Source organism: Hevea brasiliensis, chromosome 3 (assembly GCF_030052815.1).
Source record: "Hevea brasiliensis isolate MT/VB/25A 57/8 chromosome 3, ASM3005281v1, whole genome shotgun sequence".
NCBI classification, from domain to species: domain Eukaryota; kingdom Viridiplantae; phylum Streptophyta; class Magnoliopsida; order Malpighiales; family Euphorbiaceae; genus Hevea; species Hevea brasiliensis.
Window position 1 is genome coordinate 89,623,794 of NC_079495.1, and position 8,381 is coordinate 89,632,174.

General features: G+C 29.3%; 1 long non-coding RNA gene across 1 annotated transcript; it reads left to right on the plus strand.

Annotated features, from left to right (window-relative positions):
* Positions 1-5,915: 5,915 nt before the first annotated feature.
* On the plus strand, positions 5,916-7,141 carry LOC110634508 (uncharacterized). Its single transcript, XR_002490993.2, has 3 exons — positions 5,916-6,072; positions 6,316-6,404; positions 6,565-7,141. It is a non-coding gene; the product is annotated as an uncharacterized LOC110634508 (long non-coding RNA).
* Positions 7,142-8,381: the final 1,240 nt, after the last annotated feature.

Genomic DNA, 8,381 nt, shown 5'->3' on the forward strand with positions numbered 1-8,381 from the left:
TTATCCGTATATGATTTTTAACGTAACTCTAATACTACAACTTTAAATGTGTATATGTGTTCTATTATTAATAATAAATATTTAATTAGTAATTTTTGAATAAATAGAACTCTAATATTGTTAAAATAACTAAATAAAAGCCTAAAACTTATTAATAATGTGAGTATAACTCTAAAGTTAGATGTTGAGTAGTGTTATTAGAATTTTAGTAAGATTATGATTTTTATATATAATTTGATTAGGAAAAAGAAAATTGATGGTTAATTAATAAAAAAAACATACATATACTCATTAATTTAATTGTCAAAATTTTGAAATATATATACATATATATATATATATAAGAATGAGATGAACAACTTTTAAACGGATAAAATATTTTTAATTAATATAATTATTCAATTGTAATTACTTAATTTTTTATTTAATTATTTATATTACATTATAAAAGTAAATTTTAATTAGAAATATTTATAATAATCTAAATCCTATTTGTTTGAATCCTATTATACAGTAGAAACATGTGTTACAAATTCTAATTCGATTCGAATTATAATTAAACTAATGTAATGACATTTAATTAAATATATTCTATTTCAATTTTATTATTATTATTATTATTATTATTATTATTATTATTATTATTATTATTATTATTATTATTATTATTATTTCAATTTGATTTCAACTAAACTAATCTTGTGTTTAATTATTTATTATTTGTATTATATTGTAGAAGTAAATTTTAATTATAAATATTTGTAATAAATCTAAATCTTTCTTACTTCAAAACATAATAGGATTATGTCCGTGAAAATAAGTACTACAAATTCTATTTTTATTTTTAATTTTAGTTATTATTTAATAATTAATTAGATATTAAATAATTAATTAAATAGTTATTATTTCTTATTGAGATATGAGTCTTATTAAAGATTTTTTTTCTAATTTTAGTTATTTATTAAATAATTAATTTAGTTATTTATTATTTCATGTTGGGATATTGAGTCCCATTGACTAGTTTAAACAAAAAATAAATAAAAAAATATATATTCTTTAATTTTATTAAAATTTTGCTTTTATAATGAAATTTAAACCTTGAAAAAATTGAGGCTAAACGAAAAGCACTAGAAAAATTGAAATATTTACTTTAATTCTGCTGTAGTAATATTTACTTTAATTCTCACCAGTGGCATTAGAGCCTCTGTTTAAACTTTTTTTATGTAAATCAATTTTATTTATCATTGGTATTAATTAGTATAAAAGAATTCACAAATTTGGAACTAAAAAGAGTAATTACTGATTATATCCCTTTATAAAAGAATGAATTTAAATATATAAAATAAAAGAATGAATATAAATGTATAAACATGCCTCATTCCCGAATACTATTATTTCTTCAAAATATATAATAATTTTGTTAAAACATAAGGTCTAAATAGTATATACAATCAATCACAATGCTATATTAACCAGGAAACATGTGCTAGTTCGGAATACTCATCTAACTAAGAAACTATAACATGCAGGACTCTGCATACAAGGTTAACTCTCATAATAAATTGAATGAATTCACACACATACATATTAACATACTTGAACTTTCTTGAATAGAAATTAAATGGGTCGTTCTTGTGATAACTTGTAGTATTTTTCTCATTTTTTCTTAAATGATATTCAATTTTATGGTTGATTAGTTAAAGAGAATGCATGTTAAATAGAAAAATAAAATGTGTTTATTCATAGTTTGGAATAATCAATACACAGTCTGTAAGCTTATTCGTTTTCTTTATTTAGTTTATAAAAAAATAAAAGATTTGGTGTGTGTCAAATGACAGAAAGTATTAACTATTTATAGGCAGAGAGATAAAAAAACATTCAGATCAAATTTACTAAGGCTATTAAATCATTGTTAATTAAAAAAATGTTATTCTTTAACTAAAAGAATTTTAACATTACTATTTAAAATAATAAAATTATAAAATGTTAGCCATAAACTTTAACTAAATAAGTTGACAATTACTCTCAAATCCATAGCCTTAATGGCCATAAATTTTTTTTTTAATAGCCATAAATTATTCTTTGTTTGTTATAATAATAATAATAATAATAATAATAATAATAATAATAATAATAATAATAATAATGTCCAATTTTCTTTAAATTAATATCCATTATTGAATTTTATTATTATTATTATTAAATTATTTTTTTATTTTAAATAATTAAAATATATTTTAATTCATAATTTTAATTATTTTTTACTTTAAATAATAATTATTATTATTATTATGGAGAGTGACATGTGACAGATAATATTTTTACATAAAAAAATTTATGAAAAAATATAAAAATTTCTAAATATTATATTTAATCACAAAAGGCCTTAATTTTTAAAAATCAATTTATTTTAAAAAATAATAATTTAAATCATAAAAATTAGAATAGTAATGTAAATAATAATGATAATTAAAAGAGAAATAAAGAAGTATTAAATAATAATTAATATAAAAGATAGTTATTTAAGGAAGAAGACACTTACCTGCCTTTTATATATATATATATATATATATATATATATATATATATATATATATATATATATATATATATATATGAAACCTGGGCTAATTAGGAATACTCGTCTAACTAGGAAATTGCAATACACAAAACTCTACGATGCTGAATCTCATAATAAATTGAACAAATTCACACATACATATCAACATATTGAATTTTCTCAATAGAAATCAAATGGCGCATCTCGTGGTAATCATCAGAGGTATTTTTCTCATTCTTTCTTAAATGATATTTGATTTTATGGTTGGTTGGTTAAAGAGAATGCATCTTAAATAGAAAGAATAGAGTTCATAATTTGGAATAATCAATACTTAAGTTTATTTATTTTCTTTTTTTAATTACATATGTGCTTAATTTTATTGGCAATGCAGATCAAGAAGAAAGAAGAATAGTGCTAGTGGAGAATCTTCATCAGCAGGTAATTAAAACCTGTTTGTATAGGGAATTTAAAATTATAGATTTTTTTTAATGGATTAGAGCTATAAATGTGAATAGCATCTAATTTATGAAATGGTGTAAAAAGTGTTAATATAATTCATTTAAAATCTCTTATTTCAAATTTTGATATTCAAACAGAGCATAACTGTTTTTTTTAGCATAGAATTATGGGTAGATGCTTATGGAGTGCAATAAAATATCATACGTTAATCTTGAGGAAATTTTGTTCACTTATGATAATAATCAGAGCTTTATAGGAGAATACTATAAATAGGAATAGTATTGTAACTGATTTCAAGAATTCCCTTATGATAATAATAAGAGCTGTATAGAAGAATACTATAAATAGGAATAGTATTGTAACTGATTTCAAGAATTCAATCAATACAACAGTTAATCTCTCTCTGATCCTTTCTCTCTTTTTCTTTCTCCTTTCCGTCTTCCCTTCTTTTCCTCCTCCTTCAATTCTGGATCTTCGAGACATCACCTCTCCAAGTCTGCTATATAATCAGAGCTAGCGATTCATTCCAGTTGGCACCAGCAACTTGAGATTGCAAATCTGCGGTTACTGTTAGATTGACGCACTTGGCAAAACAAGTAAATATTATCCAACAAGATTTATGAAAGTGTTCTAAGGAAATTAAGGGCATCCGAGAGAGTAGATTAAGCTGTCAACTTTGGAAAATGCCATTCTAAGTACGGATCAATAAATGCCATAATGCAGAGTGACGAGGGCAAAGGTGAAAGGGAATTTGCAGGAACTGATGGTGGATGCACTTCTCAATCTCTGGCATGATCTAACGACAAGGGGAAGGTGGAGTTGGTTGAAGTTGCACGAGCCAAAGATCAATCTCAAGAGTTGGAACTGAAATCCCAAATTCAAGAACCAACAACTGGCTTTAAAGAAAATAGTTCGGTAATTGTTTCCAGCAGCAATGTGGAATCAAAAGCACTGATCGAAGATTCACACTTCCTTATCTTTCAGAAAGAAAACAACTTTGAGCTAAAGTTGAAGGGTGGTGAGTGTCTTGCTTTTGCTGGAAAAATGGAAAATGCCCACACCAAATTAAAACCCTCAAATTCTGGTGACCATGGTATTACTCTTGCCTTTAAATCTATTGAGATTTCAGAAAAAGAATTTGGGGTGTCACTAAAATTCTGGGCATGCAAAATACATTTCCAAAACTCAATCTCTTGTTGTTGAGATTCTGGGAGAGGTTCTTGAAAAAGACAAAAATAAAAGAGTTATAAGCTTGTAATATTTTGGACCCAAGATTGAGTTGAGTTCTTGTGATTTTCCAATTCTCATGGAACATAAATGGGAGTTATCAAGGAGGCAGAGGAAGAAAATATGTTCTTTGTCAATTGAGAAGTCATGCACTAGAAATTTTGCGAAAGTGCCAACAATTATAACAATAATGATCAAGTTACTGCATTCAACTTCCATTTTTGTTTACAAAGATTCGCTTGCACTTTTGTAGCTTTGCCATAACTGTGATGAAATTGTCTTCCGGAATTAATATGTCAGTGAATGTGGTTGTCTTTGAATTTGAAATGGAGAATGCTGGAGATGTTCACAAATAGAATAAGTGAGAGCAAGTCCTCAAAGGTCTCTTTAATTGTTGTCTCACCAGAAGCATTCAAAATTGTGCTTGACTTCATGTACAGTGGAGAAATCAGTTTAGAAGATACAGAGGATTTTGGTATTTTGACGAGGAGCAAGGGAGCTAAGGATTTGTGTGGGGGGAAAATGGTGGATGAGTTAGGTTCAAATTCAACTCTTGACCACATTTTTCAAGAGAGGTTTCTCTTAATGACGACTTGTCATTTGTGAGGTTTCCATTGCTATCACATCAGTTGCTGCAGAAGTTTGGCCTCAGCGATCTTCACAAGTACATTCACATTAGAGCTGGCCAAATTGTGTTACCATTTTTTATAATAGGCAGAATATTGTTTTTGTTATTTTTATTTATTCATTCTCGAGGACAAGATAGATCTCAAGATGTTATGATTGTAAGGAGAATAAGAGCTGTGAGAATGTATAGAAGAATATATGTATAAATAGGAATAGTATTGTAACTGATTTCAATCAATCAAGAATTCAATAATACAACAGGTACTCTCTCTCTCTCAATCTCTTCCTCTCTTCTTATTTCTCCTTCTTCTCATTCATTGTTCTGCTTCTTTCCCCTGTTCCTCATCCTTTTCCTCCTTTTTCTTCTTCAATTTTCTAAATCTTGGAGACATTCGGAAGCCTGCTACATAACAGGTTCTTTGGACCAGGTTTGATATTGCTAAGTTAATATAGTATTCTGCCCTGAATAATTTTCATGCACCCCATAATGTGGGTGTTTCAGAATTATCATCTTACAAGGGGTTTACAAAATTCTATTATGTTAAAGCTGCTAGGTGGATGATGTGCCTTCTGGTTTGCCTTTAAAACGTTGCTAAATGGATGTGCCTCGTGATTTGTCTTTAACTTAACAAAATTCTATTAGGTTGAGGCTGCTAGATGGATGTGCTTTGTGATTTGTCTTCTAAACATTGCTGGATGGATGCTCCTTTTAAACTTGTTCCTTGGGTCTTGGTTGATTTTTCTAATTTGATATATAGTTCCGAATGAGGAATTCCATGCACCTGATATTATGGATATTTTAGAATTATAATCTGCTAAGGGGTTTACAAAAATTCTATTAGGTTGAAGCTGTTAGATGGATGTGCCTTTTGATTTGTTTTTATAAATATTGCTAGGTTGGTATTCCTTGCGATATGCGTTTTAAACATGTCAAAACTGTAGGTATTGCAATTCTTTACATTTTATAAGTCATGACCCTCTTCCCTTTGTTCTATCTTTATTTTCTATTTTGGATTTAGGTCAGGGAGCAAGTGAGGGGAAAAGGGCTTTATACCAATTGCAATTATTGCAATAAAGATATAACCGGGAAGATCTATATCAAGTGTGCGGAATGCCCTAGCTTTGACCTTTGTGTAGAGTGCTTCTCTATTGGAGCTGAGGTGACACCTCATAAAAATAGTCATTCTTACAGGATTATGGTTGGTGGTTTCCTTCTTGATAACTTGCTAATTTGTACCTTTCGACTTTCTCTTTATCTATTTCGCATTTGAGAACTGTAGTGTGCTTAAACTTTTCTATTCCACGGTATGAAAGAAAATTGTTTATGGTTTATGCTTGAACTTTTCTTTCCAGTTTATTTTATGTCAAAAAAACATATTGGCCTAACTTTGAGGCTGCCATGCTACAATGATGACAACAATATATATATTTTCTCTCTACAGGAAATTTTATCTTTCTCGCTTATTTGCCCTGACTGGAATGCAAATGAGGAAAAACTACTTTTGGAGGTTCTTTTTGGAGGACAAAAAGGGTTTGTGATAATGTTTACATATGTCCCCCCTTATTATTTGTCTTCTTTTTTTATTTTTTTTCTTTCCTGTTTAGTGTTTGTTGTCAGTGTGGTTGCACTTATCATAATGCTATGCCTCTTTTTGATGAAATCTCTTATATAAGTTCCTTTTGACTCGTAGGATCTTCTATGCTTGGGAAGCATACTTTGAAGGAGTCTCCATTTCCTCCCTCCAGAGTCAAGTAAGGTTTCCGTTCTTCTCCACGTATTCATTTTCTCTTTCCATCTATAAAACCGTCTCATGCCTGTTTTCATGACTAACTCAGAGTTGAAGAAATGCATAAAGCTGGTTCTTCTGGCCGGTTACTATCTAACTTAAATGCAGGTAAATGTTATGTAATCATGAGTAGCTGCTGATCTTTTATTTAAAATGAAATAAAAAAAATCTCGTGGCTGTGATCAACTGTTTGCCTTGTTTTGTTAAACTCAAGATGTAGAATCTAGGGTCCATTCTAATAGCTTAATACAACAGCAACAGCTGCTTTTAAGAAGGCATCCAAAATGGCCCGTGTTAAAGATGGCCTCAGTGTCGTTAAAGTGGAAGGTCTGATATATGACATTTCTCGTTAGATTTCTAGCTTATTTTATGATGGTGACGGTGTAGCAATGCTCTAGGTGCTTGTAGAATGTTTTTTGGCAATTGTGGCATATATTGTGTAATATTTTAAAATGTTGACTGATTGAGATTCATTTTGGAGACAGATTTGGTTACTTTTTTGAATTGTGTCTTAGTTTTTCTCTCATATTTAGCCATAAATTCTGGTGTAGTTTGTGGTGTTTCAGAATTTGTGGAATTCTGTCTAAGTTACTCTAGTTGGTATTAGATTTTGACCAGCTGTGCTAAGCTTTTGTAATTTGTACTTTTGAATCTCAACCATGTATTGAAGCATATATATATATATCAGAAAATAAAGGGAGCTACTGAATTTCCTTTTGTTTTGAATGCTCTGTTTTCTGCTTTTTCATTCTGTTGTAATTTCTTTAGATCTCAATAGTGGTATCAGAGCTTCAAATGGTCTTTGTGTCAGAAAACAAGTTAGAAACCTTCATAAAAAAACCTTCAAACACCTGTGAGTGAATTTATGGCTTCAATTAGTTACTCAGCTCCTCCTCCACCTATCTTCTCAGGAGAAAATTATGCCATTTGGTTAGTAAAGATGCAGGCTTATCTTAAAGCCTATGATCTATGGGATGTTGTAGAAACAAGCAAAGATCCAACTCCTTTGAGTGACAATCCCACACTTGCTCAGATCAAGCAACATAGTGAAAAGTGTGCAAAGAAGTTCAAGGCTCTCCCTTGTATACACTCTACTGTATCAGATGTTATTTTTACTAGGATCTTGGCTTGTGGATAAGCTAAAGAAGCTTGGGATAAGTTGAAAGAAGAGTATCAAGGTAGTGAGAAGACTAAAATGATGCAAGTTCTCAATCTAAGAAGGGAATTTGAAGTTTTGAGAATGAAAGATACTGAATATATTCAAGAATACTCTGACAGGCTCATGAAAGTTGTAAATAAAATTAAATTGTTGGGAGAGGAGCTTAGTGACAAGAGAGTGGTGGAAAAAGTTTTAGTGAGCTTACCTGAAAGATTTGAGCCTAAAATTTCCTCTTTGGAAGACTCTAGAGACTTGAAAACCATTTCTATTTCAAAATTAGTGAATGCTCTTCAAGCTATTGAGCAAAGAAGGATTATTAGAATGGAGGAGTCCACTGAAGAAACTTTTCTTGCCAAACAAAAGGGTAAGAAATTTGAGGAAGCTAAGAAGAGTAAGTGATTAAGCAAACAAAGGCAAGCGACTTGCAAACAGAAGAAGGAGTGGCAGGAAATCAAAATTTCCACCTTATCTTACTTACAACAAGACCAATCATCTTGAAAAAGATTGTTGGCAGAAGAATAGAGTCAAGCCACCTCAATGTAACTACTACAGAAGGTTGGGA